Genomic DNA, 23,136 nt, shown 5'->3' on the forward strand with positions numbered 1-23,136 from the left:
GGAAACTTACTCTGGCCCTTGCTAAACCCCATCTAGGGCTGTTTTGGTGACTGTTGCCTCCCCACCGGCAGTCCTCAGTCATGACTCGGGCAGTGGTGGTCACGAAATTTTGTCAGCCGGTGATTGTCAAGCAAATAACTGTCGGTCTCACTGTAATTGACCGTTAATTAACATAAACACATTTAGCATCTGCTGGCTTCCACACATTTTAGCAAGTACAATAAATCCATGTAATATAGCCTACACCTTCACAATAAATCCATGATTTAATTTAGATGGGTCTTAAGAAGCATGATTTTAAAAACATGTCTTTCAGAAGAAAATAATAGCATACTCATAGTTGTCTTTATGTTAGGCCCTGATGTGGCTATGCCAAATGGCTGTGGGCTACACTAGTTCATTTAGCAGACAAGATTCGCCTAGAATTTCGTAGCATTATTTTATAGTATGAAGAATACAATTGAACAAAGCTGAATAAAATATAAATATTTTATCCAAGCGATTTGAGGGAGTGTGCACACTATTCTGTGTTGAGCGGTTAACTCAGAAATAGGTATTCCTATATGCTTAATTTAGAGTTATTAATGTAACTTTAGTTCTACAAACGTTGGCTATATGTTTTGATTTTTAGTATATTGTAAGGCTGCATGATGAGATTCTAATGATTTGAAAAAAGTAGTTTGAAAGGCATGAGCTCTGCTTTGTTTTTGCGCAGGCTGTACACACTACAATAGTCTGTCATTCACAATTTGACAAGCACTTGATAATGCCTCGAATTTCACGGCAGCATCCCCTTTGTGGCCGTAATGCACCCTAAAAAATCCATGCCTTTGCGGCCTGGAGTGCTGCGTTGTGTCCTTCTCCCTGAGTGCTGTGCAATCCAAAGCGCCTTCAACTAACATGGCTCTCCATCACGTGATCGGGTCTTTCTCACAGGCTACAAGTGAAGACCGACACATCGGGTACGCAACTGTGTGCGTCCTTATCCAATTCCGAGGTGCATATTGGAAGAACTGTTCACATTTACTTTTTGTCAGTCAACAAGATGAGTAGGCTTAACGAACAGCAAAAGCACTAGCATATCCTCCATAGTTCAAAAGTCGACCTATTCTGTGCAATAAATACATATTCCCAACATAGTCTGGGACACTTGTAGGGTGCAGTAGATCCCAAATTAATACTATCACTAGCATTAAAAAAAAGTTTTTACGAATTGTGGCTGACTCTACTGATCAGAACGTTTTAGCTTAAAATGTTGATAAACTATTAGGCTATTTCTTCACATAAGAGCAGCAATGTGCACATGGCAGTAGGCTATACGCGCGAATGTACCATTAGCATTATCAAAAGTGACCTTAAATGCAATTATGCATTTATGGTGAAACTTTAAACTTTAACCGTTTCACACGTACCATCACACTGGTGTGATCATTCTACAGTGGTCCCTGTAGCTACGATCACACCGGTGTGATTAGAACGCTTATTTAGAACGGCCAGTTTCGAATGAGGCAACAATCAGCATTTGAGCTTGCTACACTGTTTTTTCAGAAACATTTTGCCCAAACACAGTCCTTACAAAGTTATGTCCAGAATGTGAGCAGTTTATTTTTGGATGCAATGTACAGACATTCACAGAAGTATCTACAACATAACACAATCGTCCAAACCGGAAAAATTTAGGCTACTTTTGTCCTAGCGCTAACTGAGGAAAGATTGACGTAACACAAGCGGTCATATTTGTATAACTCAGCTGACATAAACTACAAAATAAATTAGCTATTATAAATAACTATTTATAGTTAATCACATCACGGGTGAGCTCAAACACACTAGAAATCGAAAGTAATCAGACGATGGGTAGTTTCTGCGGGCTGCCATGCTTTTCTTTTCTCACAGAAACCAAAGATAATAAGAGAAGACAAGATGAGTTTGGTCTGTTTATAGTATGCGTGTTGAAGGGGGTGTGTCATCTACCATCGTTCCCATCCCATTTCCGTAAGTTCTCAAAGAATGAGTGAACCCTTACTCACCAAATTTTGTTATAACATATTTGGTCCGACCCAGAATGCATTGTATGTCAACAAACATGGCTCCACACACAGCTGGAATTAGCACATCATAATCAGTACAACCTTCAATAAAGTATTTTACACACATAATATGTGCCCATTACAATCTATGCAAGAATCGGAATGTATGATTTGTCACCAGTAATTGAAAACAGTAAATGTATAAATAATTACTACACAAAACATTTTCTGATAGGGATTTATTGATACAAGTGGCGTGTGTCGGCAGTCAATTACGTAACCTCTCACTCCCACTCTGAGCCATTCAGTGTTGTTGTTTATGTATGTAGCTAGTGAGCTAAGCTGTAGCATTAGAAATGTCTTTCAAAGGAGACAACTCACAAATGCGGAAATTCTGGAGATTAAAAAAAAAAGATTCTGACAATGAGTCTGAAAGTCAGGAATCAGATTCGGACAGTAAGGAGCTGCCCCCCAACATTGTAGCAATTGAGAACCCTGAATCTGAGGACTCCTTGTCCATTGACGAAGTCCCAGGTCCCTTTTGAAGATGCTGGTGGTGATGGAGGCAGACCGACAGTGGATGAAGTACAGGATTTCTGTGGTAGCTGGAAGGCCGCCAGTCATTTCACCCCTCCTGCCCTGCTGTTTGCTTTGAGTCCCAGTCTGGAGTGCAACGCCCATTTCCATCTGAGGCAGAGTGCTTTAAGTTGTTTCTGACAGAGGAGCTGATGGGAGACGTAGTAGAGGAGACCAATCGCTATGCCTTAGAGCAACAAGAGAAGAGGGAGCCAGGAGTGAGGGGGAAACTTGCTAAATGAGTGACAACCACAATTAGTGAAATGTATACCTTCCTGGTGACGACAGTCTTTCTCATGGGGATAGTAAAGAAAAACTCCCTAAGAGAATACTGAAGCACAGATCCTATGTTTGCAACTCTCTTCTTTGCCACCCTCTTTTCTCAAGACCGCTTCCTAGGTCATTTTGCAGGGCTCTGGCAGTTCTCCTCCTTGCACAAAGGCGGAGGTAGCGGTCCTGCTGCTGGGTTGTTGCCCTCCTACGGCCTCCTCCACGTCTCCTGATGTACTGGCCTGTCTCCTGGTAGCGCCTCCATGCTCTGGACACTACGCTGACAGACACAGCAAACCTTCTTGCCACAGCTCGCATTGATGTGCCATCCTGGATGAGCTGCACTACCTGAGCCACTTGTGTAGGTTGTAGACTCCGTCTCATGCTACCACTAGAGTGAAAGCACCGCCAGCATTCAAAAGTGACCAAAACATCAGCCAGGAAGCATAGGAACTGAGAAGTGGTCTGTGGTCACCACCTGCAGAACCACTCCTTTATTGGGGGTGTCTTGCTAATTGCCTATAATTTCCACCTTTTGTCTATTCCATTTGCACAACAGCATGTGAAATTTATTGTCAATCAGTGTTGCTTCCTAAGTGGACAGTTTGATTTCACACTAGTGTGATTGACTTGGAGTTACATTGTGTTGTTTAAGTGTTCCCTTTATTTTTTTGAGCAGTGTATATGCCTATGGGCTACATGAGGTGTGCGACTGATTCAAGAAGACACAAAAAAATGGCAGTTTCTTATGCTGGGTATAATTCACAAGTGATAGGCTAATATTGTCACCCATCAGACTATTCTTGAATTAATCTTGTCTTTACATATACTAAATAATATATGTGTGAATTTTGTTTTGATTTAGAATGTACAATTCTCATCCACCTGTCTAGAAATAGGGGCAGCAGGAAAAAATACATGTCATCTATGCACTTAAATAGTGAATAGAGGACACTTTTCCTGTGGTTTATTTTCATGCCAGCCAGGTAGGCTATACTCCTGTTGTAAAGATAAACAATGTGCTTAATATTAGGAAAGTTGAGAAATAAATAAATATAGTATGCCTAGCCTCTAGAAAGCTGATGGGATCCTATTTTTATTCGTGGCCATCACTCTGTTTTCTTATGCAATTGCATAACCTAGAAATGTAGCACAACATGAGCAATATGAGCTCTCATGAAGTGTTTGATTAGATTTTCGTATACATTTGCATTGATGTCAGAGTGATTAGAGTGCCGAGTAGCAGGCAGTTAGCAAGTTTGGTAGGCTACTAATGACCATCAGCAACATCAGAGCTTGGAGAAGCTTAATTGCTGTGACTAAATGGTCATGTGGAATTTGACTGCCTTCATGACTCGTGACCGCCGGTGTGGCAGTAATCCGGTCACCACAACAGCCCTAGTCATGACAGCAGTACATTTCTATGTGACTGCTGAGTCATGGTTATCTCCTCCTATGCACCATGGACATTCATTAGTAGTACCCAACTCGCTAACGATCATTAGGTCGCTAATGACCTGGTACTCGGGGCTTTATTGTCTCTCTAACCACTCTGAAATCAATGCAAATGCTATCGAAAATCACAAACACTTATCGAAACAGTATGTGCTTTTAACTCACCTCAATGTGATTGATTAATCAATTTGAAGAAAGAAGTTCAACAACCGTTTGAAACTGAATGGAAAACATGGTTGTGGATGTTGTTTCAAAGCCTAACGCAATGAAATGGACAGTGCTTTCAAAGGTGATTAATTCAAAACATCTATTTGCATATTAGAACTTATGCATAAGCTTAGGCCTATATATGATCCTAAGCCTCCCCCAAAATAGAAATATTAACTGAATTAAAATGATTGTGCCGTTGTACAATACATAGCCTACTACATTACACATGGCAGAAAAACATTTAAAAACATACTGGTTTAAGATATCTTTGGTACATAGCCTAAATTAAACAAATTGAGTTAGCCTACAATTATAGTGAATTTGTATTTGATGTTGAATAGCGTAGTAGTAGGGAATATTTAGTATTTTCATAATTGGGCTGACACATTACCTTTTAGCTACATAGTATCTCACCACTGCGTTTCCATCTCCTCCCCTCTCTCCTTCATTCCTTTCTCCTTCGCGCATTGAGATGGGCTCTCAGCAGTTTATATTAAAGGTATCTTTGTGGAAACACGTTACTGTCAATGTTCCTGAACAGATTCCACTTGGTTTCCCAAATTAAGCACTGGGTAGCTGCAGGAACAGGGTTGGAGAGTCCATAGCATACAGGGTTTGGCCAGAATATCACCTGTCGCGCGGTGAAGTAACCGCCGACATGAGCGAAAAACGAACCGCGTGTAAGTCGCCTCCATTCGCTATTCAAGTGCATATAGATGATATTTTCTCTTGTTCCTGCTCATTTGATAATGGGCCATTCTAAATCAAAAGAAATGTTGCATATTAGTAAAGACCAGATTATATTTAGAATAGTCTAATGGATGGACACTCGATAAGAAAACAGCGTGTGCAGCCAGAGGCATGGAACAGAGCACAAGCTTTTTTGCGACTTTCTCAAATCATCAGTAGTAGGGATGCACGATTTATCGGTGAACATATTGGAATCAGCCGATTATTAGCTAAAAATGCCAACATCGGTATCGGCCGATGTCTAGGTTAACGCCGATGTCAAAGCTGACATACCTACAGTGGGGCAAAAAAGTATTTAGTCAGCCACCAATTGTGCAAGTTCTCCCACTTAAAAAGATGAGAGAGGCCTGTAATTTTCATCATAGGTACACTTCAACTATGACAGACAAAATGAGAAAAAAAAATCCAGAAAATAACATTGTAGGATTTTTTATGAATTTATTTGCAAATTATGGTGGAAAATAAGTATTTGGTCAATAACAAAAGTTTATCTCAATACTTTGTTATATACCCTTTGTTGGCAATGACAGAGGTCAAACGTTTTCTGTAAGTCTTCACAAGGTTTTCACACACTGTTGCTGGTATTTTGGCCCATTCCTCCATCCTCTAGAGCAGTGATGTTTTGGGGCTGTTGCTGGGCAACACGGACTTTCAACTCCCTCCAAAGATTTTCTATGGGGTTGAGATCTGGAGACTGGCTAGGCCACTCCAGGACCTTGAAATGCTTCTTACGAAGCCACTCCTTCGTTGCCCGGGCGGTGTGTTTGGGATCATTGTCATGCTGAAAGACCCAGCCACGTTTCATCTTCAATGCCCTTGCTGATGGTAGGCTTTGTTACTTTGGTCCCAGCTCTTTGCAGGTCATTCACTAGGTCCCCCCGTGTGGTTCTGGGATTTTTGCTCACCGTTCTTGTGATCATTTTGACCCCACGGGGTGAGATCTTGCATGGAGCCCCAGATCGAGGGAGATTATCAGTGGTCTTGTATGTCTTCCATTTCCTAATAATTGCTCCCACAGTTGATTTCTTCAAACCACGCTGCTTAACTATTGCAGATTCAGTCTTCCCAGCCTGGTGCAGGTCTACAATTTTGTTTCTGGTGTCCTTTGACAGCTCTTTGGTCTTGGCCATAGTGGAGTTTGGAGTGTGACTGTTTGAGGTTGTGGACAGGTGTCTTATACTGATAACAAGTTCAAACAGGTGCCATTAATACAGGTAACGAGTGGAGGACAGAGGAGCCTCTTAAAGAAGAAGTTACAGGTCTGTGAGAGCCAGAAATCTTGCTTGTTTGTAGGTGACCAAATACTTATTTTCCACCATAATTTGCAAATAAATTAATTAAAAATCCTACAATGTGATTTTCTGGGGGAAAAAATCTGATTTTGTCTGTCATAGTTGAAGTGTACCTATGATGAAAATTACAGGCCTCTCTCATATTTTTAAGTGGGAGAACTTGCACAATTGGTGGCTGACTAAATACTTTTTTGCCCCACTGTATATAACATAGGTACGTGAGGTGACGCACGTAAAATTTTGCGCTATACGTGCTACACAGCATTCCTAAACTAGCCCACAATGTCTGCTGTGTGGATTGAGCAATCAACAAGTAGAGCAGTCATTTGAAACAGTAACAAAATTTCAGCCAGACAACTCAAAGGCGAAATCCATTAACGCCAAGATAATGGAATTCATTGCACTTGACAATCAACCGTTCTCTGTCGTGGGTGATGTTGGCTTTCGCCGACTGGTCGAGCACCGGTGCACACTATGAAGTGCGCTATATTTCAGATGTTGCCCTGCTGGAGTTACACAATAAGTAATAGTGTCACTGCTATTAGCTTCATGACATGCCTACTATGGAATGCCGTTTGGGTCTTTGCGTGTCAAAAAAGATAGTCGCACTGCCAAAGCTGTACAAAAAAGTCTGCAAACACCGGCCACAAACGATGTGTTTACAATACCAATACCGCAACTTCTGGGGTAGCAAGCTTTAGCTTAAGTCATATTCAGGTCCTGATTTGTCAACAAGCTTATTTGACACGTGTTAAATAGTATATTTTTTGACACGCAAAGACCCTAACGGCATTCCATAGAAATCCTGGTTGAGAATGAAACGACTGAACAAATGAACAATGAAACAGCACAGCAAGTAAGTGAAAGAAATAGGTTTTGATTATGTTACTGGTAATGGGGACATACGTAAATGCTAACAAAATAACTTTTTGGTCAGTGTGGTGTGTGTGTAACCTTTATTTAACTAGGCAAGTAAGTTAACTTCTTATGGTTGCATCCCGCTACCGGGATCGATATGACAGCAGCCAGATAAAGTGCAGGGCGCCAAGTTCAAAAAACAAATCTCATAATTAAAATTCCTCAAACATACATGTGTCTTATATCATTTTAAAGGTAATCTTGTTGTTAATCCCACCAAAGTGTCCGATTTCAAATATGCTTTTCAGCGAAAGCACTACAAACGATTATGTTAGGTCACCATCAAACCACAATAAGCACAGCCATTTTTCCAGCGAAAGATAGCAGTCAGAAAAAGCAGAAATAGATATAAAATGAATCACTAACCTTTGATTATCTTCATCAGATGACACTCATAGGACTTCATGTTACACAATACATGCATGTTTTGTTTGATAAAGTTCATATTTATAACAAAAAATCTGAGTTTACATTGGCGCGTTAGATTCACTAGTTCCAAAAACATCCAGTGATAGTGCATAGCCTCATCGTTTCAACAGAAATACTCATCATAAATGTAGATGATAATACAAGTTATACACATGGAATTATAGATATACCTCTCCTTAATGCAACCGCTGTGTCAGATTTCAAAAAAACTTTACGGAAAAAGCAAGTCATGCAATAATCTGAGACGGAGCTCAGAACAATAGCCAAATTAGCCGCCATGTTGGACTCAACAGAAACCAGAAAATACATGATAAATGTTTCCTTACCTTTGATGAACTTCATCAGAATGCAGTCCTAGGAATCCCAGGTCCACAATAAATGCTTGATTTGTTCGATAATGTCCGTTATTTATGTCCAATTAGCTACTTTGGTTCACGCCTTCGGTAAATAATTCCGAAGTCAGAAAGCGCCTCCACTATAACGTGACGAAATGTCCAAAAGTTCCGTAACAGTCAGTAGAAACATGTCAAACGATGTACTGAATCAATCTTTAGAATGTTGTTAACATACATCTTGAATAACGTTCCAACCGGAAAATTTAATTGACTTCAGAAGAGCGATGGAACGGACGTCCTACTCATGTGAAGGCGCATGGTGAATGCGTGATCAGCCCGTGGAAGTGATTACTCATTCCTGTCACCTTCAGCCCCCCTTCACAGTAGAGTCATCAGACAAAGTTCTGTTGACTGTTGACATCTAGTGGAAGCCGTAGGAAGTGAAAACGCATCTCTCTGTCATTTCAATTAAGAGCATGGTTGAAAATCTGACACCTCAGAAACAATTCAAACAGGAAGTGGAACTTCTCAGGTTTTTGCCTGCCATATGAGTTCTGTTATACTCACAGACATAATTCAAACAGTTTTAGAAACTTCAGAGTGTTTTCTATCCAATATGAATGATAATATGCATTTATTAGCAACTGGGACTAAGGAGCAGGCCGTTTAATATGGGCACCTCTGTGCACCTTTCATCCAAGCTACTCAATACTGCCCCTGCAGCCATAAGAAGTTATTCATTTAACCATATCTTGTCTAAGTCATTCGCCATTATTTTATATTATTTTCTAGAAAGAATATAATTTTACTTAGCTGAATAAAATAAAGGATATTTTCACATTCCTGATCACATATGAAGTGGCTATGTTGAGCATAAAAGAGATAATTTGAAACCGGTCCTATATGCTAGATTGAGATATTTGACAACTTTAGTTATGAATGATACAAACCTTACATGCTGACCACACCGCGTGCGCCATCGCGCTCATGTTGATTTTGTCCACCCACACCAGACGCGAGTAGAACATGCAGGTTGAAATATCAAAACGAACTCTGAACCAACTATATTAATTTGGGGACAGGTCGAAAAGCACTAAACATTTATGGCAATTTATCTAGCTAGCTTGATGTTGCCAGCTACTTTGTCCTGGGATATAAACATTGGGTTGTTATTTTACCTGAAATGCACAAGGTCCTCTACGCCGACAATTAATTCACTGATAAAAGGGTAAACCGAGTTTGTTTCCAGTAATCTCTCCTCCTTCAGGCTTCTTCGGACTTGATATGGCGGTTGGCAAAGAACTTTAAGGTGCATTACCACCACCAACTGGACTGGAGTGTGGACCTCAGTTCAAGCAATCACTCACGTGGGTATATGTTCCTAAAAACCAAATGAGGAGATGGGAGAGGCGGGACTTGCATCGTGTCAAGCATCACAAATAAAACCAAGTTCTATTTTAGCTGCTGGCTACGCAGACGCTCGTTGATGTACGCAAACAGTTTGGATGAAATGGTTGAATAACATGTGTAAATGTATTTTGCAACGCGAGTGGTGTGGTCAGCATGTTAGAATGCCTTAGAAATCAAAAGATATATGGGCTGCATGATGTGACTATAGGCTACTGATTAGTGATGCACCGATATGACATTTTTGGCCCATACCGATATCCGATATTTTCCTTGCCAAATAAAACGATACCGATAACTGATATTTACAATTTTAGCGGCCTTTTAATCATTCTAGTACAGTTAAATAGATAACACACACACACATATGGACACAGCGGACTAAGGCACTGCATCTCAATGCAAAAGGAGTCACTACATCCCTGGTTCGAATCCAGGCTGTATCACATCCGGCCGTGATTGGGAGTTCCATAGGGCGGCGCACAACTGGCCCAGCATCGTCCGGGTTAGGCCGGGGTAGGCAGTCATTGTAAATAAGAACTTGTTCATAAGCCTATGGCCATGGCGCATAGCCAGATAACATTCAGTTGGCCAACTCGTTTTCTGTTCTTCTGAAATACATTTTCTTCATATCATGTTTCTTTAGACCTGCCTAAAAAACCTGAGCTGGCGCACACCCAGAATTTTTTTTTGTGTGGAGGTGCTGCCTAACGGCGAATAAACTATCAAAATAAAGAGTCGCACAATCCATATATAATCTCCCAGTAATTTATTGGTTATTTACCAACATTTCGGCATCACTGTGCCTTCTTCAGGCACCCTGAAGACCTTAGACCTGCCTAAAATAAATAATGGATTTATTGTGACGGTGTATATTCAATTGATTTATTCAACTTTTTAAAATGATGTTCCAAAGGCACACATCAGTGGCCTGTATGCGTGGAGGCCTGGAGATGCTAAACATGTTTAATTAATGATCAATTACCGTGAGACCGACAGTCTTTTGCTTGACAATAACCGGCTGACAATTTTAATGACTGCCACGCCCTACACCCATGCAGTGGCTTTTATATCCATTTGCGGAGGGAGCAAGTTCACTGAGCGGAGGGGTAGGGAATTGGAATGCAGCCCTTGTACCTACTTCAAAACAAACACCTTGGCTGGTGGTTGTTAATGTTGTCATTGGACAGATAGAGGGGACAGTTACTAATTTCCGTCATCCCCACTATATTATCCCCCTTCAGTCTCCTTTGGCGTCTGTGACACTGAGGCGGGCAATGGAGAGGAAAGTTGACCTTTTGATGTTCCCACTCTCTCCTGCGGAGTTGCAAGGCACAGAGAGCTGTGTTGCCAGTCAGAGGTGCTCACTAGACCCTTGGAGAAGTCCATCCATTACAGTGCTATAAATGGACTTAGCGGGATAGCTTTTTCAAAGAAGATTATAGTGCTAAGTCTATGTTTTCGATATAATGACATGCTGTGACTTAAATAGCATTGACTTTGGGGTTTGTTGCTGAATTAATTTTTTGTCCAATGTGATAATAATAATGATGATGATAAACCATTATGGGATAAGTTTTGTTACCGACCATGTCCACTCTAATAACCTTTGTGTCAGTGTGTTTCCATCCATGAAGGTGTCCATGCATCTGTGACCTTTTCACTGTTTTAATACATTTTACAAATGTAATGCTATGTCGATTCACAAAATATTTAAATGTTTTATTTTCTTATTTTGTCAGGGTGAACCCAGAGAAGCTGACAAGCGTGCAGCAGAAGCTGGAGGCCTTCCTGGCCCAAGAGAAGGAACAGAAGGAGCGAGCGCAGAGGGTCAGTGTCCTAGAGGGGGCGGTGAGGGCAGGGGGTTGAGATGAATTAGCGGACAAGTCAGTTCCAGGACAGAAGTTGTTAATTTCACCTATAGTGCTTACACCCATAAAATTGAGATTTGGCACCTGCATTTACATTCTCCATTATTTACATTTTTGACTAAATGACTAAAATGCGATGGAAAATCGAAATTGCCTCTTATGCACCAACAGTGTGTTTTTGGCTTTGTCACTAACAACCTCGCCTTCTAGATGGTACGATTTGTTATTCCCATTTCTTTTGAACTCAAAACAATGTGATTTTACACCATTTTGTGAGGCATCAGGTTGTTTCATCTTCAGCCTCTAATCATAATTTGAGACTGGCTTCACATTTCTCCTGAGGAGAGAGCCCACTCAAAGAGAAAAGAGGGGCCCTTATCACCATCTTGCACCATCCAGTGTGATTCATCGCCTCCCTCGGCTGGCTGTTATTGTTAGAGAAGATGGCTGGCGTCAATATATCGCTCACCTTTCCATCTCCCTCTCTCTCGCTTTCTTTCTCTGTGTAATGTTTTGTCTCCTACCTGCGCTCCGTCTACCTCATGACGAACAAAGAAGTCTTTGATGTGTTCCAGCTCAAGCTCCAGGAGTACGCAGCGTGAGTAAAATGGAGACAGGCCATTTTGAGCTCTTAGCTGTCGACCGGTGCAGGAGCATTTTCTTCATATGTTGTAATTGTTCACGTCTTCCCAGTTCCCAATACTGACAGACTGTAAGCCAGGCCACAATATGCCTGTTATTTGTGCATGTGATGGTACTCAGACAGTACATCATTATGTAGGATGTCCGCTAGGGCTGTGGCGGTCATGAAATTTCGTCAGCTGGTGATTGTCAAGCAAATACAGTGGGGCAAAAAAGAGAGAGAGGCCTGTAATTTTCATCATAGGTACACTTCAACTATGACAGACAAAATGAGAAAAAAAATCCAGAAAATCACATTGTAGGATTTTTTATGAATTTATTTGCAAATTATGGTGGAAAATAAGTATTTGGTCAATAACAAAAGTTTATCTCAATACTTTGTTATATACCCTTTGTTGGCAATGACAGAGGTCAAACGTTTTCTGTAAGTCTTCACAAGGTTTTCACACACTGTTGCTGGTATTTTGGCCCATTCCTCCATGCAGATCTCCTCTAGAGCAGTGATGTTTTGGGGCTGTTGCTGGGCAACACGGACTTTCAACTCCCTCCAAAGGTTTTCTATGGGGTTGAGATCTGGAGACTGGCTAGGCCACTCCAGGACCTTGAAATGCTTCTTACGAAGCCACTCCTTCGTTGCCCGGGCGGTGTGTTTGGGATCATTGTCATGCTGAAAGACCCAGCCACGTTTCATCTTCAATGCCCTTGCTGATGGAAGGAGGTTTTCACTCAAAATCTCACGATACATGGCCCCATTCGTTCTTTCCTTTACACGGATCAGTCGTCCTGGTCCCTTTGCAGAAAAACAGCCCCAAAGCATGATGTTTCCACCCCCATGCTTCACAGTAGGTATGGTGTTCTTTGGATGCAACTCAGCATTCTTTGTCCTCCAAACACGACGAGTTGAGTTTTTACCAAAAAGTTATATTTTGGTTTCATCTGACCATATGACATTCTCCCAATCTTCTTCTGGATCATCCAAATGCTCTCTAGCAAACTTCAGACGGGCCTGGACATGTACTGTCTTAAGCAAGGGGACACGTCTGGCACTGCAGGATTTGAGTCCCTGGCGGCGTAGTGTGTTACTGATGGTAGGCTTTGTTACTTTGGTCCCAGCTCTCTGCAGGTCATTCACTAGATCCCCCCGTATGGTTCTGGGATTTTTGCTCACCGTTCTTGTGATCATTTTGACCCCACGGGGTGAGATCTTGTGTGGAGCCCCAGATCGAGGGAGATTATCAGTGGTCTTGTATGTCTTCCATTTCCTAATAATTGCTCCCACAGTTGATTTCTTCAAACCAAGCTGCTTACCTATTGCAGATTCAGTCTTCCCAGCCTGGTGCAGGTCTACAATTTTGTTTCTGGTGTCCTTTGACAGCTCTTTGGTCTTGGCCATAGTGGAGTTTGGAGTGTGACTGTTTGAGGTTGTGGACAGGTGTCTTTTATACTGATAACAAGTTCAAACAGGTGCCATTAATACAGGTAACGAGTGGAGGACAGAGGACCCTCTTAAAGAAAAAGTTACAGGTCTGTGAGAGCCAGAAATCTTGCTTGTTTGTAGGTGACCAAATACTTATTTTCCACCATAATTTGCAAATAAATTCATTAAAAATCCTACAATGTGATTTTCTGGATTTTTTTTTCTCATTTTGTCTGTCATAGTTGAAGTGTACCTATGATGAAAATTACAGGCCTCTCTCATCTTTTTAAGTGGGAGAACTTGCACAATTGGTGGCTGACTAAATACTTTTTTGCCCCACTGTAACTGCCAGTCTCACGTTAATTGACCGTTAAATAATATAAACACATTTATCTCTTGGCTTCCACGCGTAGCCTACGAGCCACTGATGCAGACCTTTGGGACATCTACATTTTAATAAGTCTAGTAAATCCGTTTAATATAACCAACACCATCATAATAAATCAATTAATTATTTTAGACCGATCTAAAGAAACATGATATGAAGAAAATGTAGTATATTTCAGACAAACACAATAGCATACTCTGAGTTGCCCTGATCTGGCTATGCCATATGGCTGTGGGCTACATTAGTTCATTTAGCAGACATGATTTGCTTAGAATTCTGTGGCATTATTTTATAGTATGAAGAATACAATTGAACAAAGCTGAATAAAATAGAAAGGATGTTTTCTCCAAATGATTTCTGAGGGAGTGCGCACATGCGGCTATTCTGTGTTCAGCGGTTAATTTCTTGCCGCACGGATCCCTTTAGCAGGATCATTTTTGTAAACAACCACTGAATTGCAGAGCGCCAAATTCAAAAATAATACTAAAAATATTTATAATCATGGAATCACAAGTGAAATATACCAAAACACAGCTTAGCTTGTTGTTAATCCACCTATCGTGTCAGACTTTGAAAATATGCTTACAGCGAAAGCAATCCAAGCGTTTGTGAGTTTATCAATCACTAGACAAAACAGTAAGAACAGCTAGCCTTAAATTAGCTTAGTCACGAAAGTCAGAAAAGCAATAAAATTAATCGCTTACCTTTTGATAATCTTCGGATGTTTGCACTCACGAGACTCCCAGTTACACAATAAATGTTATTTTTGTTCGATAAAGATTAGTTTTATAACCAAAAACTGCCATTTGGTTTGCGCGTTATGTTCAGAAAACCACAGGCTCGTTCCGGTCCTGAAGGGCAGACGAAAATTCCAAAAAGTATCCGTAATGTTCGTAGAAACATGTCAAAGGTTTTTTATAATCAATCCTCAGGTTGTTTTTAACATACATAATCGATCATATTTCAACCGGACGGTAAACTGTTCAATACTACAGAGAAAGAAAATGTCTAGCTACATCTCTCCTGCGCAGGAACCAATCAAAGGACACCTGGTCATTCACTGACGCGTTTTGATAAATCTCGCTCATTTTTCAAAATAGAAGCCTGAAACTATGTCTAAAGCCTGGTCACAGCCTGAGGAAGTCATTGGAAAAGGAAAAAGGAATCTGGTTGATACCCCTTTAAATGGAGGAGGGGCAGTCAATGGAACAGGGATTTTTCCAAATAAAAGGCACTTCCGGGTTGGAGTTCCTCAGGTTTTCGCCTGCAAAATCAGTTCTGTTATACTCACAGACAATATTTTGACCGTTTTGGAAACTTTAGAGTGTTTTCTATCCTAATCTGTCAATTATATGCATATTCTAATATCTGGGCCTGAGAAATAGTCCGTTTACCTTGGGAACGTTATTTTTTCTAACATAAAAATTCTGCCCCCTAGCTGAAAGAGGTTAACAAAGAAACAGGTCCTCCTATATGCTTTATTTAGTTATTTATGCAACTTTAGTTGTGATACAAATGTTGGGCTATACAGTGCATTCGGAAAGTATTTAGACCCCTTGACTTTTTCCACATTTTGTTACTTTACAGCCTTATTCTAAAATTGTATTTTTAAATTGTTTATCAATCTACACACAATACCCCATAATGACAAAGTGAAACAGGTTTTTAGAAATGTTGGTAAATTTATTAACAATAAATACGTAAGTATTCAGACAGTAAGTATTCAGACCCTTTGCTTTGAGACTCAAAGTTGAGCTCTGGTGCGTCCTGTTTCCATTGATCATCCTTGAGATGTTTCTACAACTTGATTGGAGTCCACCTGTTGTAAATTCAATTGATTGGACATGATTTGGAAAGGCACACACCTGTCTGTATAAGGTCACACAGTTGACAGTGCATGTCAGAGCAAAAACCAAGCCATGAGGTTGAAGGAATTGTCCGTAGTGCTCCGAGACAGGATTGTGTCGAGGCACAGATCTGGGGAAGGGTACCAAAACATTTCTGCAGCATTGAAGGTCCCCAAGAACACCATGGTCTCCATCATTCTTAAATGGAGGAAGTTTGGAACCACCGAGACTCTTCCTAGAGCTGGCCGCCCAGCCAAACTGAGCAATTGGCGGAGATGGGCCTTGTTGGTCAGGGAGGTGACCAAGAACCTGATGGTCACTCTGACAGAGCTCTAGAGTTCCTCTGTGGAGATGGGAGAACCTTTGTCAGAACAGAAATTACAAGATTATGTTCTAATACTGGTATGGCGTCAAATGGTGGAACAGAATAGGGGGTTCTTAGAACACTTTCATCTGTGTGTGTTCTACTGAGGATGGGCCTCAGATTTAATGCTGACAGAAGCTTTACTCTGTCTTTGGGTGATAAGCCTAACAAGACCGCATTCCATAGCATGAGTTAATGTTTCTGTACTGGGGTACAAGGGGGAGATGGCTCCAGTATTGAGTTGGGGGCCAGACTCTGGTTTCTACAAAATTAGATCCGTTTTTACAGCAGATACTGTTTGCTGTGAATTATTACTATCTTTCATGCGAATCTTAACCTTGTGACCCATTCTATACATCTGTTTGTCATGAACATCCAGGAGGATGGACTTTGCTATAAACTGCTGTGGCTTAGTCCTTCTGGTTGGGCTCTCAACAAATCACCTACGAGGGGCTTGTTGACAAGCTCCATTACTGCAGTAATTAAATAATAAAGTTTACTTGTTTTGAAGAAATGTAATCTCTCCTTTTGATTAGAATAATTCCATGACATCTTCCAGAAGGACAACCATCTCTGCAGCACTCCACCAATCAGGCCTTTTATGGTAGTGGCCAGAATGAAGCCACTTCTCAGTAAAAGGCACATGACAGCCCACTTGGACTTTGCCAAAAGCTACCTAAAGAAACAAGATTCTCTGGTCTGATAAAGCCAAGAATGAACTCTTTTGCCTGAATGCCAAGCGTCAAATCTGGAGGAAACCTTGCACCATCCCTATGGTGGCAGCATCATGCTGTTGGGGATGTTTCTCAGTGGCAGGGACTGATAAACTAGTCAGGATTGAGTGAAAGATGAACGGCGCAAAGTACAGTGAGATCGTTGATTAAAATCTGCTCCAGAGCGCTCAGGACCTCTGACTGGGGTGAAGGTTCACCTTCCAACAGGACAATGACCCTAAGCACACAGCCAAGACAACACAGGAGTGGCTTTGGGATAAGTCTCTGAATGTCCTTGAGTGGCCCAGCCAGAGCTAGACTTGAACCCGATCGAGCATCCCTGGAGAGACCTGAAAGTAGCTGTGCAACAATGCTCCCCATCCAGCCTGACAGAGCTTGAGAGGATCTGCAGAGAAGAATGGGAGAAACTCCCCAAATACAGGTGTGGCAAGCTGGTAGCGTCATACCCAAGAAGACTCAAGGCTGTAATCACTGCCAAAGGTGCTTCAAAGTACTGAGTAAAGGGTCTGAATACTTATGTAAATGTGATTGTATTTTTTGTGCAAATGTATTTTTAAAAAACGGGGTATTGTGGGTAGATTGAGGAAGAAAAACAATTAATCCATTTTAGAACAAAATTTGGACAATGTCAAGAGGTCTGAATACTTTCTGAATGCCATGTATGTTTGGATTTTTTTTATACATTCGCATAATGCGACTCTAATGATTTGAACAAGTTGCATGAAAGGCATGAGCTCTGCTTTGTTTCTTGCACAGAATGCACACACTTCATCAGTCTCTCAATCACAACTTGACAAGCCCTTAGTGTGGCCTCTGCTCCCTAAAAAAATCCATGCCTTTTGCTACCATTGGCTGCAATGATAATAATTATAAATCCCTTCTCTGTACTGCGTGTTCCAAAGCACCTCTCACTTACATGGCTCTCTCAGATATCTAATTTCTTATTAGCCAATGCCCATCACGTGATCGGGTTTTCTCACAGGCTTCTATCTCAGCGCTGGAGTAGGCTACAAGTGAAGACCCAATTGCCCGTGTCCTTTTCGAATTCGGATGCGCATATTACAGATTTTAGAACTGTCTACGTTTACTTTTCGTTAGCCAACAAGATGAGTAGGCCTGACGAACAGCAAAAGCACTAGCTTATGTCAATCTACTTTCCCCTATAGTACAAAAGTTGACCTATTCTATTGTCCTTCTGTGTGAGGAAATAAATAAATATTCCAAACAGTCTGGGACAGTTGTGGGATGTGATAGATCCCAAATGTAATACAACAACTCGCATCATAAAACATTTTAAAAGCAATGAGGCTGATGCAGCAGATCAGAAAGTTTAGCTTACAATATTTATAAACTATTCAGCCATTTCCTCACATTATAACCGCAGCAATGCACACACTGCATGCAGTAGGCTATATTACACTTCCTTGTCTTACAAAATACATTTTACCAAGACAAATTTTATTCTTCATGTTCTGAATCATACATGTGGTGGAGGTCTTAAAAGTTGTTTCGCGGGTTACATAAAGCTAAATTAGCATGACACAAGCTGAATTAAATGCTTTGAAAATAAGACGCTCGCAGTACGCCCAGTGCTCTGTTGACATGTCAAAGAGACGCTTGTTTTCCTGAGAAATCTTTTAAAAAGAACAGGAATTTCGTATTAATATGAAAAACATGTACTAAAATATGTAAATACTACATGTTATGTCTAAAAATCACTGTCTTGCCTCTATTGTTTTATGTCCTCCGGATTCAAGAAGATGACGATTTTAAACGGTGCGCCTGTCAGGTAGCCTTAATTCTTGCACAGCATCCAGCCTAGCTGACGCTATGCTACAGACGAGTTAAAGTAGTAGCACTAATATTTCATTGGTGATATAAACTTAGTCACCTATAGGTGTAGTACATTTAATTGCTATTAATGATTTAAGAAACATGGGCTGGATTCAATTTTAAACGTTTTTCATGGTCTGCCCTAAAATATATGCAGTAGGTTACTTCATACAGTAGATATTTCTATGTCCTGCTACTGTGATATTCTATAAAACGTTCCATTAATATTTTTTCTCTGACCTCTATTGATTTAGTCACCCAAATAATTGTTATGAGGGTAAAAACTCTTCTGAAAAGATTATGATAGAGACATGATGTTTGGACCATTGGTTTTCTTAGAGGATTAACTACACAATTATCATATTATTTTACCCATTGGTCAAAATATGCATTTATGATTGGAAACCCTACATTATGCACACTGTTGTTTACAGATCATACATAAAACAAAAATGATATGATCTGGGGCATCATTAGAAGAAGCTGTGTCATCCCCCTCATACTAGCTTAGCTTGAGCTGAATTGGCCATCGCTAGCTATTTTAAGCCTTTTTGGACCATGACATGCTGAAATCATCGTCAATCATTATCACCTATCAATAGCAATTATGACTAAATCCCTAAATTAACCAAACATTTCAGAAAATATGTCTCTTGTCATCGTCCTTCCCTTGTGGCACTCTTGATAGTTCTCTGGGCCTCGCTGTTGCTCCAAGGGTGCGTTTCCTCAACAAAGCCCAAAAGCAGAGAGCAGACCCTGGGCAGAACAGCGGGCAGGGAAAGGTGGCTGAGTCTGAGGAGGAGGACGAGAAAGAACTGAAGAGCTTCGAGGCTCAGCTCAGAGGAGATGGGCCCAGTGCTGAAGTTCGTGAGTCCCAAAGCTCGGAGGAGGAGGAGGTTGCGGGTGGGGAAAAGTTACAGCTTGGGCCTAAGGGTCTGATCTTTGGTCCAGATGAAGAGGAGGATGAAGATCTGAGGGACTTGGACCTGCTGACAGTGAAGAGAAAAGATGTCTTCAGTCTGGAGGAGGTAGACCAGGATGATGAGGTGAGGTGGTCTGGGCTGTTGTGGTGCCAGTTTTTTGTACACCAGTGTTTCTTAATCCTGGGGCCGCAAAGGGGTGCACCTTTTTGCCTTAGCACTATGCACCTGATTCCACTAATCAACTCATCAAACTTTTAGTTTGTGGAATCAGGTGTGTAGTGAGTGCTAAGGCAAAAACTAAAATGTGCATCCCTTTGGATCCCCAGAACCATGATTAAGGAAAAAAAATACTCACGTTGCATTTAAGTTACTGAACATGTTATACTTGACACAATTACTTCATGTTATTCTCCACAGCAACATGTAATAGTTTACAGTAAGAAAAAACTAAAAGTTTATTAGGAAAATGGTACGAAAGGTAAGAAAATAGTTCAGAAAAATGTTGCTAAAATGACCAGGTTGTGGAAACTCAAATGGCTATAGTATATGCAGTACATTTCCTTCAAAAAGTATACACACTACTTGGCTTTTTCCCTTATTTTGCTGTTTTACATAGTGGGATTAAAATGTATATAATAAATAACTACTGTTTACACAAAATGGAAGAAACAGTCGAACCTTTGTTTAAAAAAATATATATGAAAAGTAAAACACTATCTTGATTTATACAAGTATTCAACCCCCTGAGTCAGTACATTTGAAGTCGGAAGTTTACATACACTTAGGTTGGAGTCATTAAAACTCGTTTTTCAACCACTCCACAAATTTCTTGGCAAGTCGGTTAGGACATCTACTTTGTGCATGACACAAGTAATTTTTCCAACAATTGTTTACAGACAGATTATTTCACTTATAATTCACTGTATCATAATTACAGTGGGTCAGAAGTGTACATACACTTGACTGTGCCTTTAAACAGCTGGGAGAATTCCAGAAAATTATGTCATGGCTTTAGAAGCTTCTGATAGGCTAATTGACATAATTTGAGTCAATTGGAGGTGTGCATGTGGATGTATTTCAAGGCCTACCTTCTAACTCAGTGCCTCTTTGCTTGACATCATGGGAAAATCAAAAGAAATCAGCCAAGACCTCAGAAGTAAAATTGTAGACCTCCATAAGTCTGGTTCATCCTTGCGAGCAATTTTCAAACGCCTGAAGGTATCACGTTCATCTGTACAAACAATAGTACGCAAGTATAAACACCCTGGGACAACGCAGCCGTCATACCGCTCAGGAAGGAGATGCGTTCTGTCTCCTAGAGATGAGCGTACTTCGGTGCTAAAAGTGCAAATCAATCCCAGAACAACATCAAAGGACCTTGTGAAGATGCTGGAGGAAACGGGTACAAAAGTATCTATATCCACAGTAAAACGAGTCCTATATCGACATAACCTGAAAAGCTGCTCAGCAGGGAATAAGCTACTGCTCCAAAACCGCCATATAAAAAGCCAGACTACGGTTTGCAACTGCACATGGGGACAAAGATCGAACTTTTTGGAGAAATGTCCTCTGGTCTGATGAAACAAAAATAGAACAGTTTGGCCATAATGACCATTGTTATGTTTGGAGGATAAAGGGGGAGGCTTGCAAGCCAAAGAACACCATCCCAATCGTGAAGCACGGGGGTGGCAGCATCATGTTGTGGGGGTGCTTTGCTGCAGGAGGGACCGGTGCACTTCACAAAATAGATGGCATTGTGAGGAAGGAAAATTATGTGGGTATAATGAAGCAACATCTCAAGATATATTGACCCACTGGGAATGTGATGAAAGAAAAAAAAGATGAAATGAATCATTCTCTATTATTATTCTGACATTTCACATTCTTAAAATAAAGTGGTGATCCTAACTGACCTAAAACAGATAATTTTTTACTAGGATTAAATTTCAGGAATTGTGAAATACTGAGTTTAAATGTATTTGGCTAAGGTGTATGTAAACTTCCGACTTCAACTGTACATGTTTAAATCATCTTTGGCAAAGATTACAGCTGTGAGTCTTTCTGGGTAAATCAATTAGATGATTGTGAAACACCTGGATTGTGCAACAATCAAAAGTCAAAACTGTAACTAGGCCACTCATGAACATTCACAGTCTTCTTGGTAAGCATCTCCAGTGTAGATTTGGCCTTGTGTTTTTAGGTTATTGTCCTTCTGAAAGATTAATCTCCCAGTGTCTGGTGGAAAGCAGACTGAACCATGTTTTCCTCTAGGATTTTTGTCTGCGCTTAGCTCTGTTCTGTTTATTTTTTTTTATTCTGAAAAACTCCCCAATCCTTAATGATTACAAGCATACCCATAACATGATGCAGACACCACCATGCTTGAAAATATGGAGAGTGGTACTCAGTAATGTGTTTTATTGGATTTTCCCCAACATAACACTTTGTATTCAGTACAAAAAATGTATTGCTTTGCCAAATGTTTTGCAGTATTACTTTAGTGCCTTGTTGCAAACAGGATGCATGTATTTTATTCTGTGCAGGCTTCCTCCTTTTCACTCTGTCAATTTAGGTTAATATTGTGAAATATCTACATTGTTGTTGATCCATCCTCAGTTTTCTCCCATCTCAGCTATTAAACTCTGTTTTAAAGTCACCATTGGCCTCCTGGCGAAATCTCTGCGCTGTTGCCTTTCTCTCCAGCAACTGATTTAGGAAGGACGCCTGTATATTTGTAGTGACTGAGTGTATCGATACACCTTCCAAAGTGTAATTAATAACTTCAGCAATCTCAGAGGGATATTCAATGTCTGCTTTTTATTTTTACCGATCTACCAATAGGTGCCCTTCTTTACGAGCCATTGTAAAACCTCTCTGGTCTTTGTGGTTGAATCTGTTTGAAATTCACTGCTCAACTGAGGGACCTTACACATAATTATATGTTATAATTATGTGTGTGGTGCAAAGATGAGCAAGTCATTCAAAAATCATGTTAATTATTATTGTACAGCATCCCGAGTGGCACAGCGGTCCTAAGGCACTGCATCGCAGTGTTGCGGCATCACTTCAGCCTGGGGTTCGATCCCCTCCCGGCCATGACCGGGAATCCCATAGGGCGCGACACAATTGACCCAGCGTCGTCCGGGTTAGGGGAGGGTTTGGCCGGGGGGCTTTACTTGGCTTATCGCCGTCAGTTGAACGGTGTTTCCTCCGACACATTGGTGCGGCTGGCTTCTGGGTTAAACGAGCAGGTGTTTAGAAGCATGGCTTGGTGGGTCATGTTTTGTAAGACGCATGACTCGACCTTGGGGGGAAAAAAGGTAAACATTTATTTATTTATTTGTATTATTATTTTTTCAACAACATTATTGACGAGTGAGTTCATGCGACTTATGTGACTTGTTAAGCACATTTTTACTCCTGAACTTTTTTATTCTGGCCATAG

At 40.7% G+C, this 23,136-nt stretch overlaps 1 pseudogene; it reads left to right on the forward strand.

Annotated features, from left to right (window-relative positions):
* Nucleotides 1-23,136, forward strand: part of LOC120057433 — a 113,289-nt pseudogene that overhangs the window by 31,841 nt on the left and 58,312 nt on the right.

Source organism: Salvelinus namaycush, chromosome 12 (genome assembly GCF_016432855.1).
Source record: "Salvelinus namaycush isolate Seneca chromosome 12, SaNama_1.0, whole genome shotgun sequence".
Classification (NCBI taxonomy): Eukaryota; Metazoa; Chordata; class Actinopteri; order Salmoniformes; family Salmonidae; genus Salvelinus; species Salvelinus namaycush.